Source organism: Aspergillus ochraceoroseus, assembly GCF_002846915.1.
Source record: "Aspergillus ochraceoroseus IBT 24754 chromosome Unknown P175scaffold_1, whole genome shotgun sequence".
NCBI lineage: Eukaryota > Fungi > Ascomycota > Eurotiomycetes > Eurotiales > Aspergillaceae > Aspergillus > Aspergillus ochraceoroseus.
The window spans coordinates 4,582,197-4,604,877 of NW_024468476.1; positions in this window are offsets into that span (position 1 = coordinate 4,582,197).

Genomic DNA, 22,681 nt, shown 5'->3' on the forward strand with positions numbered 1-22,681 from the left:
TCTGGTTAGCTTCTAGTCAATGAATATCTGAATCTGACTCTGCCCCCTGACAATATCTATATAAATTATATTTAGAATAAAGCTAGTAAAAAATATCTAGTATACTAGAAATATATTTAAATAATAAAGAAATTACCTAAATAAGAAGTAATAAAATAGCTTAGAAATAATACTAAATAAAAGTAAATTTATAAGAATAAATAATATATTAATAGTAATAGGCTAGTATAATATAATAAGGTTATTTATATTTCTTCTAATTAAATAATATACTAAAAATTATTAAAAATATATTATAATAACCTATATATAGGCTACTTTAATTAAGAAAAGATATTAGACTTTATTAAATAAAAATTTTATTAAAATATTCTATAATATAATATTAAGAAGTATATAAAAAGTTATTTAATTTACTAAAAAATAAAGATACCTAGATAACTTTTACTAGGCTAGCTTATAAAGCTCTTAATACTAGAATACTCTTAGTAGGACCTAATTCTAGACTTTATTATAGGCTTACTACTATTAATATAAAAGGGATATATGTATAATACTATCTTAGTAATTATAGATTAATATACTAAAGAAGTTAAATATTTCCTAATAATAAAGAATATTAATATTAAGAAATTAGCTAATATATTTATAGAAAAAATTATACTTAAAATAGGAATATTAAAAAGCCTAATAAATAATTATAACTTATTCTTTACTAGTAAATATTAGATCTAGCTATACTAAAAACTTTAAATTAAAGAATAATTAAGTATTATATTTTACCTATAAATAAATAATTAAATAAAATATTAAAATTAGATATTAAAGACCTATTTAAGGACTTATATTAATTACTAATAAATTAATTAAATAAATTAATTAGATATAATAAAATTTATATATAATAATATAAAAAATATATTATTAGAAATATTCCCTTATAAGGTATAATATAACTACTAGCTAGTATTACTTAAGCTTACTAATATCAGGGACTCTAGTATAGTTATAGTAGTAGGAGAATAACTTAACTAATTATAAGTAAAATATTATTAGCTAGAAAAGAGTCTATATTATACTACTAAATAGTAAGTAAGAAACTATAATAAAAGGTATTACCTAACTAAATATTATATAGGCTAATAAGTACTACTATCTATAAAAAATATCTATATATAAAGGTCTAGTAAGAAGCTAGATACTAAATATAAAGGGCTATTTAAAATAGTTAAGGTAATAAATTAATAAGTATAGGGGACTGTTAACGCCATACCCTGTATTGATCCAACCACACCCCTTCCTGATCATGCCACACCCCCTGACCTAATAATGCTATACCTATTTATCACATAATTTTTTTTCTTACTATATATAGTTTAGTATTAGGGCAATTTTATAAGGTATTACTATTATTATGTGTGTTATAGTATTAATATTAACTATACTAAATATATGCAGACCACGCAGACTACTAAAATACTGCCCAATCTTGTTGGATACAAGAGCTCAGACAATGGCAAGGATACTGGCAAGGTCAGGCCTTAGCTACTTCCTCCACTAACTAACTAGATCTTCCTATCCTAACTATTAGCTATAGAGTTTCTTAATTTATTTACTATATAATAAGGATATATCTTAACTACTAAGTAATTAAAATAATATAAAATTAATAGAAAAAAAAAGATATATTTAGTCTATTTATATTATAGCTATAAAGGGGAATATTAGAATTAAATTAATAAAGAAAAGTACTTTTAAAAAAGAAAAACTTAACTTATAAAGTACTTATATAAAGTATATTTAAAATTTAAATCTAATAATAAAATATAATATCTTAAAATTAAAAATATTTTATATAATTATAATCTTACTTCTTATTTAATATATATAAAGCTTTACTATTATAAAATTATAAAAAAAGAAGCTAATATTAAGTCTTATTTTAATATTAGTTTATTAATAGGTAAAATCCTTTCTATATTATATAAGAATAACCCTAATTATATTATAAAGAATTATAATATCTATAATTAGAAGTAAAAATTATAAGATAAGCTTCTTAATAGTAAAATCCCTATCTAGGTATTTCTTTCTATTATTCTAGAAACTAGTAACTAGATAATAATATATAAAATAAATAAATTAAATATTATAATAATAATATTTTATACTTATAAAACTTTCTTATAATTTCTATAATATTATTTAATAATTTTATTTATAAATTATATATATTATATAAATTAATATAAGATACTATTATTAGATATTATTAGATTAACTATCTATAATAAGACTTTTTATACTAGGTTTAGATTTATCTCTAATAAAAAATAGAAAAATTATAAATATCTTTTAAACTATCTATTTAAGATCTTTTAATAAGTAGATATTACCCCTCCTATAACTATTATTACTAATAAGAAAGGTATCTTAATAAATATAATTTATAAGATCTTTTTATTTATATATAACTTAATCTATATATAATATATTTATTAAAATATTCTTATAGAGGTATAACCTATTCTTACTAGTTAAATTATATAAGAAATCTATAGTAATAATATAGTAGAAGTAAGAAAGAATAATAAGGAATATAAAAATTATATTAACTAGTAATAGAAAGTCTTCCAGGCATTATTTAATATAATTATATATATAAAAATTAAGAAGAAGAAAGACTTAATAATTAGTAATTTTAAAGCTATATATAATAATAAGATTTAGTAAGAATTTATAAAATATATTAATAATAAATAATTAAATAATAAGACTTAATATTATTTTTTATTTTATTATTTTATAGATTATATATACCTTATATAGATAATAATTTCTTATAATAAGTTAGATTATTAGATACTTAAGCAAGAGCTTTAAGTCTCTATAAATAATCTTTTAAAAGTATAGTAATTTTTTAAATATATTATAATAAGGTAATATATTAAAATATAGTAAATTTATAATAATAATAAGATAAAGTACTTACTATAATTTATAAGAAACCCTTTATTTTAAGTTATATTAAATTAGATTTCTTTATTTATATTTAACTATATTATAAAGATTAAAGAATACTTTTTAGAGCCTAATAAAACTTTATATAATCTAGATTATAATAAAAATATAAAAAAAATAATAAGAATCTCTTATATTTATATTATTAAGGAATATATTAATTATAATAAGCTTCTATAAATCTATTATTTTTATTAATACTAGTAGCTTTATATAGATATTAACTTATTGCCTCCTATTAATCTACAGCTATTAGTTCTTAATCCTGCAGTCTATAGGACCTGTGGCTATCTAAGAGGCTTAATAAATATCCTAATAGCAAGCTAGCTAGCAAGCCAGGGTGACATGGATAGGTCTACCTAAAGAGAGCTATCTTATTATAAATATATCCTGGTATAGGAGAATTTGACGCCTCGCAGGGGATGTAAGAGAGGTAGAGGAGGTAAAGGAAGTAGAGAAGGCAGGAGAGATTATTAACCTATAAAAAATAGAATAGTTAGTATTCTTTTTCTTAATTAGGGTGATAATATTTAACAGACTTATAGCTAGTAACTTTACAGGCTACCAATCTAGCAACCAAGCTAGCAACCTCGCAGGCCACCAATCTAGCAACCGAGCTAGCAACCTCGCAGGCCACCAATCTAGCAACCAAGCCAGCAACCTCGCAGCGTGGAAGATGTGGTGGAAGATATAGAAAATAGGGAGGCAACTAGAGATATAAAAGACATGCTACTATATAGAAATAAATTTTAAATACTAGCTTCTAATTAGCTAATAATTTATATAATTAGAATTATTTAAATAATATATATTTTATTACTTTTATAGGTATTTATTTTAATAAATTTAAATATATTAGAATATAAATATCTAACTCTACATATAATATTTTTATCATATAATGAATAGGTATAGCATTATTAGGTCAGGGGGTGTGGCATGATCAGGAAGGGGTGTGGTTGGATCGATACAGGGTGTGGCATTAACAGTCCCCTAAGTATATTACTTATAATTATCTAGATTATATAGGAAAATCTACCTAGTCTTCTATATATTATTTTTTAAGGAATAGAATATAAGAGATAGTAACTTACTAGTACTATTCTAGCTAGTTATTATTAATAATAAGAAAAAATAGAAGATAGAATAAATTATTATATAATAAAAGCTATATAATAAAGACTAATATCTAGTTAAATAGAAAGAATAGCTAATATATAAGAATATTTAATAATTAGTAAAAAATTTAAAAAATATATAAGATATTCTAAATAAGTTCTATTATATAAATAAGATATAGGTAAGGTACTAGTAAAATACTATAAAATAATAAAATATAAAAATAATAAATTAATAAAATTAAAGAATTAAAAAAATTATAAAAATATATTAATAATATTACTTTTTTTTTTTTTTTTACTAAATTTTAAGATTTAATAAGAGTATATTATAGGTATTAAAAAATTTTAAAAAAATAATTTAATTTTATTATATAAAAATAAAAATAATAAAATACTTATATTATAATATTAATAAATTCTTAATTATTATAATTATTTTAAATCTTCTTATTACTATTCTTTAATTTTATTATATTATTCCTAATATATTATATATTAAGTAGATAAAATATATTATAATTAATAGATTAAAGTAATTTCTTTATCTAGTTCTTAATCTTAAGATAATAGATAAAAATCTTAGTAGTATAGACCTATTAGGTACAGGCTGTTATACCTGCTATCCTACTAGATATTATCTAAATTTCCCTAAGATTAACCTATATAAGTAGGATAATAGGGAAGTACTTTTTATATAAATAAGTATATTAAGTATACTACTATTCTAGATTTAGGTATATATAGGAACAGGCTTCTATAGGACTATTATCTTTATACTATCAAGACTTAATATAATACAGGCAATATAGTATTTATATAATAGTAGCTAGGCTAGTAAAGATAACTAGAATAGTTAAAATAGTTAGGACTATAGTAATAGCAGGAATAATAAGAGCCAGTATAATAATAGGAGCTAGTATAATAATAGGAGCTAGTATAATAATAGTAGCAGGAGTAGCTAGAGTTACTATAGTAAAAGAAGTAGAGGAAGAGATAGTAGGAATTATTATAATATTAGAAGTAGCTATAGAGAATAAGAGGGATATAGTCCTACTAAATAATAAAGTAATAATAGTAGGAACTATAAGAAATATACTAGTAATAATAAGGGTTATAAGTATTATAATTAATATAGATATAGGAGGGTTTACTATAGGAGCCTATAAATAATTAATATAATAAACCTATATTATTAGAATAAAGGCACCTATAAAGAAAGAAGTAATAGTAGCTAAATAAGCTTTCTTCTATAAGAATATAGCTAGTATAGTATCTAATAGAGAATACTTAGAAAGAATTATAAGATTTATAATATAATTAATTATTATTATAATATTTAAGTAATAATAATCTATTTAGAATAATATATTAATCTATTAAAAGAAATTTTTTAAAATATAGATTAGATTAAGAAATATATATATAAAGAAGTATTTTCTTATAATATTTATACTATAATAATATTTTTACTTATTATTAATATATCTAGTAAACTACTTATTTTTATTTATTATTTTATTTAAAGTAAAATATAATATTATTTATATTTTATTTAATAAAATATAATTAATAGAAGTAATATTATATATACTATTATTATTTCTAATATTAAATAAAAAAGTAGATTATATTATATTAATTAGGACTAGCTTCTCTTTAGTAGGGTACTAAGCTAGATTAGGTATAGCATATATAGCGTGTGGATATATTATTAAGGAAAGGAGAGGTAATTATTATAATAATTATATAATATATAATTACATGCTAAACTATATATTAAATTATATATTTAGTAATTAAGAATAATTAGGAGAATAATAATATTTAAGTTACCTATATTATACTAGTAACTTAACTAGGTAATATAAATAATAATATAATAACCCCTAAAGTACTAAGAGGCAAGTACTTTATTTTATTACTTTTAATACCTTCCTACTACCCTTGTACTCTATATAGCTTAGCTTCCTTTACTAATACTACCCATACCCAAGCACCTCGCCAGCGAGACGCTTACACTAATATTAGATATTAAGTAATCTATTAATATTAGTCTTTATTCCTAAAATCTGCATACTTACTACCTACTTAGAGCTTGAGGAAGTATAGAGACTTTAAATAGAGAGCTCTTTTAAATTTATATTACCTATATATATAATAGCCTGGATTAAGTACTATTTTATAATCTAAAAGCCCTTTATATCTATATCTAGCTACAGGGGTACTTCTACTACATACTTGCAGAAGTTTAAAGGTTAGGCCCTACCTATCTTTATATATAGCTATATTATTACTACTATCTAGTTATAGGTATTTTAGAAGATATATATCCTATAATACCTGATATATACTAGGTTCTATTTAAATAATTTAATAAGAGAACTATTAACCTTATATAGGACTATAAGATAGCTCTTATACCCTGCCTTAAATAGTTTAAAGTAATTAGTATAGTAGAGAGGATTATTATAATTTAATCCTATAAATCTAGTATAGTCCTTAATTAATATATTATACTAGATATAGCAGGGCTATCTTATATATCTTAAGGGGTAGTAATATTCTTAATAGCCTGGGTTATATTATTCTATAGGGGCTTACTTCTTAATAAGTTAGGACTACTAGCTATTATTAAATAGGATAAAGTTCCTAGTAAGTATTAGGAAGAAAATTATCTAGATTATATATTTTATTTATATATCTAGCCTATATCTTAATAAATAATAATTAACTAGTTTCATGCCTATTTATACTAGTACTTTATTTACTATTAATATACTTATTTCTAGGTATATATTATTATAAGATACTACTATATTAAGTATTCTAGATACTATATAATTATATTACTTTTATAAAATATAAATATTAATTATATCTAATATATTTTTTATAGTACTTATTATCTCCTTTATTACTAGAAGATCTTAAATAATAAGGTTACTTAGAATAACTATCTACCTAGTGTCAGGGGACAGAGTTGGATTCAGATATTTATTGACTAGGAGCTAACCAGATAGAACAGCAGAATAGTAGGTATTAGGTAATAGACAGGATATAACTTGAAGAGCTATAATAGGATTAAGAATAATATAGCTTAAATATAGGAATAAGGGTAGATAATTAAGATAGAATCTAATTAGATAAATATTATAGCTTTATACTATAATAGTACCCCCTTTCTTAAGATTAAACTTTATTAAGACTAGGGAGGAATTAGCTAGGATTTCTTAAAATAATAGAAATAATAATTATTTATTAGTTAGTAAGTATTTTCTAGATATTTAATAGGCTCTTTAATTAACTTATTATATTTAATTTACTTAATAATATATTATAGCTTAAATTTATTATAGCCTTAATAAACTTATTAAGAATTAAGGACTTTCTTAACTTTTTATTCTTCTAATCCTTTTATTTTAATAAATAATAATAGATTAGGGTATTAATTAAATAAAGGATTATTAATAGTAAGATAGAATAAAAATATATTAAATATAAAATAGATTCTTATATTTTTAAGTAATTTAAATTTATAAATATATAGGCTAATAATTTTCTTAATATAATATAGCTTAAAATTCTTTTAATCTAATTTTTTCTATAAATAAAGTATTTAAATATTATAGATATCTAGTTAGACTTCTTACTCTATAATATAGTAATATATAGATTATCTTTAATAATTAGTTTATACTTTATAATAAGCTTAAATAAATAAAATCTTAATATAAATAAATTTATAAATCTTATATATAATATTAGTAAACTTCTTAATATTTTTTTTAATAAGATAAATAATAAGATAGTTTAGTTTAAATCCTAATATTAGATAAAATCTATAATTAATTATAAATAATAATACTTTTATAAATTTAGAGTAAATAAAGTTAGTAGTAAATTTAATTATTAATAATTATTTAGACTAATTATTTTATAAGTATAATATATATACTTATAAGTATTATTCTAAAATAGTATTAGTATATTTAATTTAGTTATTAATTTTAGAATAATAAATAGTAAATAATAGGTTATAGATCTTTAGATAGGATATTAAGTATTTTTAAAAAATAATAATAAACTAGACTCTATAATCTAATATAATTATTTTAGGAATATTATAGAGTTTCTAGATATACTTAAGATATAAGTTAGTTATTTCTTTAGTATTAATTATTTTAGTATAAGGGAGGAAATACTTTATCTTTATTAAATAATTAATTATAATTAAGATAGTATTATAACTATTACTTAATAATAAATATATAATAAAGTCTATACTTATATCTTATTAGGCATGTTTAAGAATTAGTAAAGGCCTTAATATTTTTTATTTTATTTTTTAAGAAGAGATAATTTAATAATAGAGATAATAATTCTAGATTTATTAATTAATATACTTATAAATTCTAGGCTAGAAATATTTATATAATATTAATTTGTCACGGAGGGCAGGCGGGCAGTAGGTGTAGTTAATAGCAGGATGTATATTCAGGCTATCTGCGTACAGATATAATAAGTAGGGGTTAGGTTAGGATAAGGATATAGCTTGAAGAGCTATAATAGGATTAGGGATAATATAGCTTAAATATAGGAGTAGAGGTAGATAATTAGGGTAAAATCTAATTAGATAGATATATAGCTATATTATAATAGTATCCCCTTTCTTAGGCTAAGCTCTAGTAAAGTATTCCTAGAGTTTAGGCTTTTTAAGGTAGTAGTAATAATAAATAATAATATATTTAGTAGTATTCTCTAGGTAGCTAGCAAGAACTTTAGTAATAATAAGATATTTAACCTACTTAATAATATACTTTAAATATAGATAGCTACTTTAGTTATAATAATTCTAGTAGAAATTAATTACTTCCTTAATCTTTTATTCCTTAATATTATTAATTTTAATATATAAAAATTTAATTTCCTCTTATTTAGATAATAGGTCTTTAGTAATTAGGTATAATAATTTAATATAAAATACTAGATATATTTTTATATTTTTAGATAGATCTAGTTTATAAGTATAAGGGCTAATAACCCTTTTAATAGAAAAAGAATCTAGATTTTTCTAGTCTAATTTTTTTTAGGGATGCAAGGTTATAATATTCTTAATATTTAATTAGACTAATTAGTCTTTAATATAATATCTAGTAAAATAATATTTCTAGTTAATATAGTATTTATAGCAGGCTTAAGTAATAATTATAGTAATATAATAATATTCTTATATCTACTTTATAATTAAGGTAAATTAATAGATATTATAAGTTTATAGATAATAATTAAGTAAGATAAGTTTAAATCCTATATAAGGGTTAAAATTATATAAAGTAAAAAATAGAAAATATCTAGTAATCTTAAAATTAATATTATTAATAGTAAATTTTATTATAAATAATTATTTAACTTAATTATCTTACAGATAATTAATATAGACTTATAAATATTATTTTAAAATAATATTTATATATTTAGTTTACTTATTAATTTTAGAATAATAAGTAATAGATAAGAGTAATCTTATCTTTAGAATATAGTTTAAGTATATTTAGAATACTAATATAAATTAGGATTTTTAATTAAATATAATAGACTTAAGAAATCTATAAAATCTTTAAATATAATCTTAAAATAGGTAAATAGCTCCTTTAATATTATAAGTACTACTATAAGAAATATAGTATTAAAACTTTATTAATTAGTTAATTATTATTATAATAGTATCAAAGTTTAAGCTTTAGAATAAATATATAATAAAATTAATAAATATATTTCTCTAGGGATTCTTAAGTATAAATAAGAAATAAAATATATCTTAATACTTATTTTAGTAAAATATAGATTATTTATAAATATAATAGTTATAAACTTATTATTCTATAAATTATAGTATTTTAGGCTAGTAATATAATTATAATAATAATTTATAAGTCTTTAATCTATTTTAATAGCTAGTAACTATACTCTTATAGTATTTATATATTAATTCTATTTTTAATTCTTTTATATTAGGGATATATAGTTAGTTATAATAAAATAGGAGTTTAGAATAGTAGGTATATTTAAATAATATAATTAATAAATAGTAATTATAGCTCTTTTCTAGACTTTCTAGAATATTATTAGGGGCTAGATCTTATTTATAACCTCTATTTAGGTACTCTCTTAATTATTTAAGAAACTAGATAGTCTCTTCTTTTTCAGGCTTAGGTAACTAGAAGTATACTAACTTTCTTCTAGTAGTAGCTTAGAGCTAGATTAATTATAATATTTACTAGCTCTATAACTTCTCTAAGTATTTAGATAGGAAACTTACTAAATTTTCTCTTTTTAATATTATTTAACTCTAATATAGTAAGTATTTATCTCTCTCCTTAGGAAGATCCTATAACTTTCTAGTTAAATTATCTAGTTTTACCCTATACTTGCCTAGGTAATAATTAATTATAAAGTTAAAGTAGGATAAGAATTTAAATTATTAAACTTATTATTAATTTAATATTTTAATTATTATAAAATACTCTAGATTTCTATAATTAATTATAATCTTAATTAAATACTAGTATTTTTCTAGTTCTAGAGTCTATTTTTCTAAATAATAGATAATTACTAGTAACTCCTTATTATATATCTTATAATTATACTTAATTAAAGTTATTTTCTTTAAGTAAAATCCTACTAAATATAGAATTTTATTATTATTATATTATAATAGTACTTTAATAGATATAAAGTCTAAGGTATTAATTTTTAAAATAGCTAGTTAGTCCTAATTAAAAGATTATAATATTAGTTCTTTAATAAATTCTACTTTTAATATTTTAAAAGTAGTCTAGTAAGTTAAAATCTATAAGAATAGGATTTCTTTCTTTTCTAAAGTAATAATAAGTACAAGAATCTATAAGAATTCTTTAATAAAATATTAGTAAAATCTAGTAAATCTTATAAAATTCTTAATATTAGTAACTATCTTAAGTAGCTTCTAATTTATTATAGTCTTAATCTTTTTAAGATTTATATAAGTATTTTTTCTTTTAATAATAATATTTAGAAACTTAATTTCTAGCTAATAAAATTTATATTTAAATATTTTTATATATAAGTTATTATCTCTCAGAATTTATAATATTTACCTTAAGTATTTAGTATATTCTTTTCTTATATAGCTATAAATTAGAATATTATTTAAAAATATATTATAAAATATATCCACATACTATTATAAGATATTATTTATAAAATATTAGAAGATAGCTAGGGTACTAGTTAGATTAAATAGTATAACTAGAGACTTATATAGCCTAAAATAGGTTTAAAAAGTAATTAGATACTCTAACCTCTTCTTAATATAGATATTATTAAAGGTAATTACTAGATTAATCTTAAAGAAGTACTATATTCCCTATAGGTTATTTAAGATTTCTTTAATTAGGGGTAATAAATAGTAATCCTTAACTAATATAGTATTTAGTCCTTAATAATCTATATATAGGTAGAGGCTACCTCCAGGCTTGTTAATAAATAAAATAAGAAAGATAGCTAGAAATAAGCTAGAATATATAAAACTCTTCTTTAGGTTCTCTTCTAGCTATTTCTTTAGAGTAATTAATTATACTCATGATATTAAATATAATTTACTAAATAAGGGCTATTTTCCTTCTTAAATCTTAATATTATAATTATATAATTAGTATAATAGTAGCTTCTTTACTTCTTAAGGATTAAATATATCTTAAAAATCTTATAATTTTAGAAAAAATATAGATAATAATTTAAGACTAGTATCTTTATACTTTAATTTTTTATTAACTTTATTTAATAAGATTTAGTATAGTTTCTATACTAGATAGTAGGTATATATAACTAGTATTCTTAGTAATATTTAGTATATTTCTATAAGTATAAGGGGTTTTAACTCTAATAATTTTTTTTATTAATTTAATTACTTAGATTAATCTTTCTAGAGAATATTTATTAGGGCTCTTACCCTTATAGACTTAAAAGGTATATTATAATATTTATAGTAATATTAGCTATTAAATATAGCTATTTAGTTAAAGAAATATATCTTTAAATTATATATAGTAAGCTAGGCTAGTCCTAGGATAATTAGGTAATAGAAAAAATAAATAATATAGAAAATAGATTTCTAATTATAATAATTATTTAATAATAAGTTAGCCTTTATATAATAAATTATTATACTTTTTTCTATTTTCTTACTATAGAAGCTAAATAAAAGTATTAAATAGAGAAGTAGAATAGTCTTTAATTTATATATTTTTATTTATTAATAATTTATAAAGCTAACTTCTTTAGCTCTAGAATTAATTATAATATAAATTAGTATTTTTAGATTTTTTTAGTATAATTATACCTACCATATTATAAGGTTAGTATGCATGTAATAAAGATTAGAGAAGTTAGTTAGTTTAATAATAGTATAGGATAAGTAGAGTAATATATCTAATAATAGGGGCTTCTATATATATTCTAGTATTAGGTAATAACTATAGCTAGGTAAACTCTATTTTCTAAGTTAGGTGGGGTATTAAGTAAGTATAGTTAGTTAGGTTCCTCTAAGGTAGTAAGGGGGTTATTTTAAGCTATAATATAGGGAATAAGTAATATTATAGTAAGGATCAGGCTAGAAAGATATACTAGTATATTTATTTACTCCTAAATTTATATAGAGTATTAATTAGGTAAGGAGTAATTCTTTATATAGTATATTTTATCTTTATAATAGAAATATTTCTTATACTTATATTATCCTTCCTTAAGAAAGTATAGTATATAGCAAGTATAGAATAGATCTATAGTATCTAAATCTCTTCTAGGCGCAGGGGGTATAACAGGATAATTAAATAAGATAGAACTAGAAAAATTCCTTAATATTACTAGGCTAGAGTAGTAGGAACTAAATATTAGGCAAGAATAAGATACTTATAGCTAGTATTAGTAGTAGTAGTTTTCTAATAATTAGAGATAGTTAATATATTCTTAAAAATCTTAGAATAAGGTAAGATTATAAAGTAATATATTTTAAAGTTTAATTAAGATATTTTAGATTAAAAAAAATATTAAGAAATTATTAAGTATTTTTTTTTCTAAAGTAAGATAATAAAATTCTATAAAATAAGTATTAAAATCTAAGTTTCTCTATTTCTAACTATAAAAATAGTTTTAAGTATTTTAAACTTAGTTAAGATCTCTAAATATTATTTCTAGATAATTAAGTAAGTTAGGATAGTTTAGGAACTAGAAAATACTAAATCTTATTTTAAGTAGGATTAGTTTATAAGCCTTTCTAATTAGGTATCCTACTATATAAGTTAATCAGGCCTTAGTAACTAGAAAATAGTCTAGATTAGTATCTATTTTACTATAAATTTATTATATAAAGTAGTAGAGATTAAAATAAGTACTATTAAATTCTTGCAAGTTAGGGAGTTTCTTACTAAAATAAGTATTAAAGAGTAGGCTAGTAAAAATAGGTATAGATACTCCTATTATATTAGCTATTATAGTTTTAGTAAGAGAGGTATATTTAGTAGAGGCAGGGGTAGTAGTAGGAATAAGTATAATAAAGATAGTAGTAACCTATAGTATAGTAAATATATATTTAAACTTAATTAATTTCTATTAAATAGCTTCTAGTTCTTCTTTCTAGTATAGTACTACTCCTTCTTTCTTAGCTAGCTCTAGGCTAGCTTTATTAGCTTAATTTTAGAGGGTATAAATCTCCTTTTCTAGGGAATTAGTATATTTATTATAGGATCTAAAGTAAATAATCTAAGTAATAAAATTATTTATAATATAGCTTATAAACTTCTTAACTAAGTTTATAATTAGGGATGGTTTAGGTTATTTTAATATACTAGTAATAACTATACCTAGAGTAGGAGCTATATAATATTATAGAGAGTAGGTAGGTAGTAAATATAGTTAATAGTAGGATATATATTCAGGCTATCTATATATAGATATAATAAATAGGGATTAGGTTAGGATAAGGACATAGCTTAAAGAGCTATAATAGGATTAGGGGCAATATAGCTTAAATATAGAAGTAGAGGCAGATAGTTAGGGCAGAATCTAACTAGATAGGTACACGGCTACGCCGTGACATAATTTATATATTTTAATTTTTTTAGAATATTTAATAATAAAATTTTTATAATAAAATCTTAATATTTTAACTTTTATTTTATTATAATTAGGTATATAAAGTTAGTCTTAATATCTTAAGTATAAACTAATATATCTATAATTAGCTAGTATAATATTAAGATATTTTAGTAAATTATTCTTTAAAATATTTAGAATAGATTAGAGCTTCTTATCTTATAAATAAGCTCTATTAAATAATAGTTATAATATTAGTAGTAAGAAAATTAGTTTATTAGTAATAGGTTATTTAGTAAAATATACTTAATATTAGCTATTAATATTTAGTCTTAGATTAGTAGTAGTCTTAGGTAGCAGGTTTTTAGATTTTAGAATAGTCTAGCTCTAGTAAAGGAATTATTTATCCCCTTCTTTAAATAGGTTTTCTAACCTTTTAATTAGTATATTAGGCTTAGTATCTAACTTCCTAAAGTAATAATATATTTAGAAATTAAATTTTAATAAAAATTTAAACTAGTAGGCTTATTAATAATTTAATAGCTTAATTAATATAAAATATTTTAGATTCTAGTAATTTATAATAATCTTTATAAGTAATAGAATTTCTTCTAATTTAAGATATTATTTTTTAAAATAATAAATAATAATTAATAATTCTTTATTATAAATCTTATAATTATATTTTATTATAAAATATTTTTTAGAAAAAAATATAATAAAGTATAATATATCTTTATTATTATATTATAATAGTACTTTAGTAAATATATAATTAAAGATATTAATTTCTAGAATTATATTCTTTAACTAGTTAAAAAATTTTAATATTAAAATATTTATAAAAATAATTTTTAATTATTTAAATACTTTTTAATAGATAAGTATTTAGTTAAAATTAATATCTTTTTTAATTAGATTAATTAATAGTCTAATAATTTTTAAAAAATTATAGATAAATTAGTAGTAAAAGTTCCTAAAGCTAATAAAAGCTTAAATATTAGTTAAATAAGTTAATATTTCTTACTTAATAATTATTTTTACTTTATTAGAGTTTATTTAAAAACTATCTTTATTTATAATTAATTTTAAGAACTTTATCTTATATATAAAAAATTTATATTTACTAAATTTAGTATAAAGTTCTACTACTTATAAGTATTTTAATACTTATTAAATATAATAAATATATTTAATATAAATTTAGTTATAAATTAGAATATTATCTAGATATATAATATAAAAAATATCTAAATAATTATATAAAACTTTATTAATAAATCTTTAGAATAATATTAGAATTCTAGTAAGCTTAAATAATATTATTAAGAATTTAAATAAATTTAATTAAATTTAGAAAATAGTAAAGTATTCTTATTCTTTCTTAATTTATAGATTATTAAAAGTAGAGATAATATTAATTTTTAAGAAATATTTTATTTCTTTTAGATTATTTAATATCTCTTTTATTAGTAGTAATAAGTAATAATCTTTTATAATAATTATATTTAGGGCTTAATAATCTATATAGAATTATAGGCTTTCTCTAGGTTTCTTTATAAATAAGATAGGAGATATAGTAAGAAAGAAATTAGAATAAATAAAATCTTTTTTTAAATTCTTTTTAATTTATTTCTTTAGAATTTTTAATTTATCTCAGGACATGCTATATAGGCTTTTAAAAGATAAGATTTTTCTAGATAATAATTTAATCTTATAATTATTAGATTAATAAGATAATAGATACTTAGCCTCCTTTAGTAAGAATATATTATAAAATTTAATAAATTTAGAGGGTAATTACTTTTATAGCTTAAATTTAATAATAGTAATAAGGTTTAGAGTAGCTTTAATATTAGTAATAATAATAGTAAATATCTAGTATTTATAGTAAGTATATATAGTATAGGTAGTAATTAAGATTCTAGTAATATCTTAGTTTTTTAGAGATTTAGGGTAGAAATTAAAGTATTAGGAAGAAGCTTTTAGTAATATATTATATAATATTAAAATTTTTATAAATTTTAGAAATATATTATAATATTTCTTATAATAAGGGCTTTTAAATAAAATAATATAATTAATAAATTTAATTTAGAGATTATAAATCTTTAATTAAAATAAATTAAGAATAATAGGAAAGTATATAAATTAAATTATAAAAAAAATAATATTTTTTTTAATATAGTTATAAATTCTTTAAATTAAATAAATAAAATAAATAATATAATTAAACTTTATTAAAGTATTATTAAATTTTCTTAATAAAATAGAGTTCTTTAATAATAATATTTTTAATTAATTATTTATAATTTAATTATAATTTATAAAATATTTATTTTTAACTCTAGAATTAATTATAATAAAGATTAGTAAAATCTTATTAAAAGTTTTTAAATTAATAAATAAAATTATTAATTTAAATTAGTAATTTTTTTTCTTTACTATTATTCTAATTATTATAGCCTTTAATAAGTAGAGAGAATACTAGAAGTATTCTTAATTATAGTTTAGATTAGAGATACTCTATTTTCTAATTTAGAGGATATAGAGTATTTAGCAGGCAGGATTCTAGTTAATAAGGAGTATAGGTCTAGTTTAGTAGTAGATATAGAAATATAGCTAGTTAATCTTTAGGTAGAGTATAAGTAGCTACCTACTAGGTAGTTAGTATTATTATAGTAGTAATATAAGTATTAGATTTAATAATTAAGGTAATAAATAGTAAATAGGTTTATTAGATCTTTAATAGAAGTAGTAATAATAATAGGATTAATAAGAATTATAAGAATTTAGATAGTAAGAATTAGCTTTAAAATAAGTTAGAAAGGCTAGAAATTTCTTATAGATAGGGGTAGGATAGTATTTATATAATAATAATAATAATTTTCTAGATTTTATAAATAATTAATAAAATTATAATATTATAATAAAATTTTAAAGTATATTAATATTTCTTAAAATTTTTAATTAATAACTTATTTTAGAATTATAAATAAAATATCTTTATTTATATTTCTTTTTAATATAAGATATTAAAATTTAATAAAAAAAATACTAAATTTATAATAAATTTATTAAAAGTAGAATAAATTAATATAAGTATTAATTTTTAAATTTAAGTCTTTAAAAACTTTCTTTAAGATTTCTAAAATCTTAATATAATTATTTAATTTATAGATTTTATCTTAAATATATAGTAAGATTTAAGTATATAAGATTTCTTTAAAGTAATTAATTATATAAGTTATTTTATTATTCAAGGTTAAAAAATAGTTAAGATTTATAATTATTTTCTAGTAAATTTAAGAAATAAAGTATCTTAAGTTACTTTATTAGTTATTAAATTTATTAAGATTAGAAAGTTATTTAGAGATTTAAATAATAAAAATAAATATAATAAGAGTAGTAATAATAATAAAAGAAATAATAATATTAATATTTTTTTTAAAAAAAGATAATAATTAAAAAAGTATATTATTTTAAATAAATATTTTAAATAATTCTTATTAAATTTCTTTAATTTATATCTTTTAGTACTTAATTATACTATTTTTCTATTAAATATAATTAAAAAGGTTAATAATAATAAAATATAAAATAAATAATTTATAAAGTTCTTCTATAATAATAATAAAAAATTAATATATTTTAGTAATATATTATCTTAATTTATTAAGAGTATTATATAGGAGGGTTTTTATATCTTTAGATAATATAAGTAATAAGATAGGTATAATAGTAATAATTAATTTCTAGTAGAGAGGAGCTATATAATATTAGAAAATAAAGTTAGATTTAGATATTTATTAATTAGGAATTAATTAAATAGAATAGTAGAATAATAAGTATTAGGTAATAGATAGGATATAGCTTGAAGAGCTATAATAGGATTAAGGATAATATAGCTTAAATATAGGAATAAGGGTGGATAGTTAAGGCAGAATCTAACTAGATAGGTACTATGGCTTCGCGCCGTGACACTACTAATCTAGTAACCAAGCTAGTAACCTTGCAGGCCACTAATCTAGTAACTAAGCTAGCAACCTCACAGCGCGGAAGATATAGTAAAAGATATAGAAAATAGAAAAGTAACTAGAGGTATAAAGAATATACTATTATATAAAAATAAATTCTAAATACTAGCTTCTAATTAGCTAATAATTTATATAATTAGAATTACTTAAATAATATATATTTTATTACTTTTATAGGTACTTATTTTAATAGATTTAAATATAGATATCTAACTCTATATATAATATTTTTATCATGTAATAAATAAGTATAGTATTATCAAGTCAGGGGGTGTGGCATGATCAGGAAGGGGTGTGGTTGGATCAATACAGGGTGTGGCATTAACAGTCCCCTAAAAGAATCTATATGACATCATGCTGAGAGATGATCCATACCACCGTTTGTTATGTCACTGTAACATGCTTACTGTTACTGGTTAGTGTATGTATATCAGTCTTGGCAGTGGGGCCTTTAGAAAAGAGAACAGTAACACAGACAGAAGGTGATTCTGAATCTTACAGTACCTCATGCCTCTTCTACTCTCCCACTCCTTCTCAAGGCCTGGACTGTTTTGTACAGGGACTTCAATCCAGAACATGACTACAGAGTACTGGGTCTAGATATTCCACCCGAAGAATAGGCCAGAAAGAAATACACCAGTGGTTCCTTGGAACTTTCTCAGCGTGTTAAGACATCCCAAAATAGAAACGTTATATGCAAAAGAATTGGCTGTACCAAAGATTTTAAGGGATAGATAGTTTCAATGCCTGAAACGCGGTTATTCTCTAATCAGGCGACATGGCTTCACAGATAGAGCTTGCATTACCAGGACAATTACTGCAGGACAAGGGCTGGTGGTCTACATATGAAGAATCCTAATTCTTGTTCCACCTAAAACTGTTCCATTAATAAGACAAGATGAATATTTGCTAGTAATCAAATATAGATGCAAGTGAAGATATGACAGATCGAAGAAATCATGATGAAATAATATGAACAACTGAAATCTCGTTCCTTAGCACCAGGAGCTGTTGATAGAGGTACTGAAATCTATCTGCAATGCCAATTTTAAGGCCTCTCTGTTGCAGACTTCCTGCCTTCATTACCCGAAAGACTGGGAATTGTAGTTCAATAATAATCTTCTCGAAAAGTCTTCTTGAAAAGAAAACAAAATCCTTGAAGTCCCTCCTTAACAATTCCAGAGGAGCTGGATTTCGGGAAAGCTAATTTCTCATCATCGCCAGACTATCAAAAAGAGATGGTAAATTCAATGCACCTTGAAATATCCCCTTATGTAGCATTAAAGATTGCATTTCCAGTGCAAGGGGCATGAAAGCATCTCTAACAGCCTGCATTGTAGAATCCAAAAGCTGCGTATGAGGTAAAAGTAGCTGCAGGGTCGCGTCGAGCTCTGATACCCGGTCGAGAAAATGATCGATACATTGCAATACATGCAAAATGTCATCAAAAAAGCGTAAGATGGAGGCTTCCGGGGGAAGACTTTTTGCAAATATCATAGTGTGACTGGTACACCAATACCTGGCTCGCACATACTCATCGAGAAACATGGTATCCATAGAACAAGCATGTTCCATATTGATAATCTTGACACATTTTTGTTACAGTTTCCGCGCGGCTCCTGAAGCAGTGGTTGATTTATCATGGCAGATCGTAGAGGCAAGACAACATAAAATATGATATTCCTTATCGTCTCGAGTAAGATGTCCTCGGATAATTTGGTGTAACAGAAATGCCGTATCATAGGTTCCATTAGAGTCGGAGTCATAGGATCGAGCCCAATCAGGTGTTGGATATAATAGTCTCTGCCACCACCAATACCAGAGCCGAATCGCATTCCCTATGACAAATCTGGAAGGGCCGTGGTTGTCAAGGAAATCAACTCCACAAAAGTGGACGACAGAAAGGTCATGAATCAATATTGAAGGAGTTTTTTCCCGGCTGTCTTAAATAGATGTTATAGTTTCCCTCCACCTTGCAGCGACATCTTTTGGTAGACTGCCTAAGATATCATCACTTGATTAGTCAGCAGAGCCATCTAACGTAATCGGTAAGCGAGTGGGGCTTACAGCTCGGCGTGGGTAGAAAAAAACTCCGCGTGGGTAGAACTAGCGCCAACTATTTTCTACCCACGATGAACTCTAGACCTCGGCATGGGTAGAGCTAGCGCAGTCTAACCTTACTATGGGTAGAAAATCAATTCTCTACCTATGATAAGCTTATCTCTTATCATTAGGGTATAAACCTAATACAAATAAAATATTTATTACTTCTAATATACTAGTAATAGGCATATACTTAGTAGAAATAGTAATTTTAATACTATTATTATTTATTATTCCTTTTTTAGCTAGAATTAGCCTTTATGTTGATAGTATAGAGTAATAGTAGTAAATTTTAGTGTAGTAGTAGGTAATCTTAAATAAGACCCTATTCTAGTTAGATAAATAGCTCATCGTGGGTAGAGCTAGCATGGGCCAACCTCATCATGGGTAGAATCTCTACCCACGCCGAGAGTTAATCCATTCCGGGGTTCTACCCACGCGGAGTTTTTTTCTACCCACGCCGAGCTGTATCCCCAAGCGAGTGGCCACTGTAAGCGAGTGGCCACCCTTCCCGCGTATTCCGATCAACATACATTTTTGAAGCTGTTTTTCAACATATTGAAGTTATTAAAAATGTTTTTTTTAGTTGATTTCTCTTGTAGGGCAGTGTGTATGTTTATGGCCTAATTGATTACAATTACTGCACCGGGGTGGCGCGCGGCGGCGAGGTTGTTCCTCATAGTCAGCCGGCTGGATCACCTCGCCTCCAGGTGCTTCGCCGGCTTGACAAGGCTGTTGAAAAGCCTTAATTGCTTCCTGTATGGTGAGACTGTCAAGACTAGTTATTTGGTGATGACTCCTTTTCCTCTTTCTTTCTTGGCGCTCTTTTCCCTCTCGGAGTTGGCGATTTTTGGCTTCAAGAAGGGTTGTCTGATTGATCGCAATCTTACAGCCTTTTATTATATATGATAAAGCAGTCTTTATTGGTGTGGACAGGCTTTTCGAGAGCTTGCGAAGTACTTTTTTAATAGTAGATTTATGCTTCTTTAATTGCCTCATGTTATTAGGAGTCTTTGGTATTGTTGAAGCTGTACTTGGCTGGCTAGGGGGGGGTAGTATTACAGAGGCAGTAAACAAGCTAGTTAACTACCTTGGTAGGTAAGAAAGGCACTATTCCTGCGGCGCGAAAAGTATTCTGTATAGTTGCTTTTTTAAAAGCAAATAATTAAGTATCTAGATATGTATCTAAGAAATCCTCCTTATTAACTTTGTGGATTCCCGTGCGGATCAACTTCTTAATTAGCCTGCCATACGCCTGTTTTAATGGCAAAAAACACGCAATATCCAATAGTTGACACAGGTGCGAGGAGTGTGGAGGCATATAGATAGGAATAATATTATTTTAATTATAGATTTTGTCAAATTCAGGCGTTAAATGGGAGTTATAGCCGTCAAGTATTAGGAGGCTATATTTCCTAGTTCTTCGGCTTTGGATAAATGGAATAAAGTGTTCACATAGCTAAAAAAGACCTATTCTATTAGTAGTCTATCTATTTAGTGATATATAAAGTCTCTAATCGGAAGGCAACTTTCTACCTTGATACCATGACTGTATATAAACCTTGCCTTTAAGAATCATGAACAGAGGCAAGGCCCAGCTAGCTGCATTAATACATTTGATTGATATTACCCACTCGCGATTCCCAGGCTGTATAAGGAACGGTCTTCTAATGCAGTCAGATCTGGTAATAACGCGCGCAGTAGCCACTATTCCCATAGCAAATCTAGTTTCATCAAAGTTGTAGATATCTTCATCTGCGATGCTGTACTCTAATATAGCAGCTTGAATACAAGAGAACCACTTGCTAATCATCTTTAGATCCTCACAGCGAGCGCGCTGATAGTTATAACGGCGGGAAAAGCGAGATTTCAAAGTATCATGTCTTTTGATGAAGTTATATACCTATTTCTCTCCTATATCTGTATGGTAGTTCAGATCACGCTTTTGGATTAAGAGAGTAGCCATTGTACGAATGTATGAAGGCCTGGGTGGAAGGCCTCGCTGATCCAAAGAAATTATCCATTTCTCTAAGGCTTCCTCCTCTGCAGGAGTCAATTTTAATGAATTTGCGCGTATTTCTGTACGCGATTTGATTCCCTGCAGACGATGCTGGAGAGTTGATCGAGGAACTTCAAAATCGCGGGCTGCTTGGGCCACGTTAGGAGTATCGCCATTTTTTAAAGCTTCAATCGCGAGGACGATCCGGCCCTCTTGTTCAACACCGTTTTTTAACGATTTGGACATTTTTTGGTGGTGATATCGCGGAT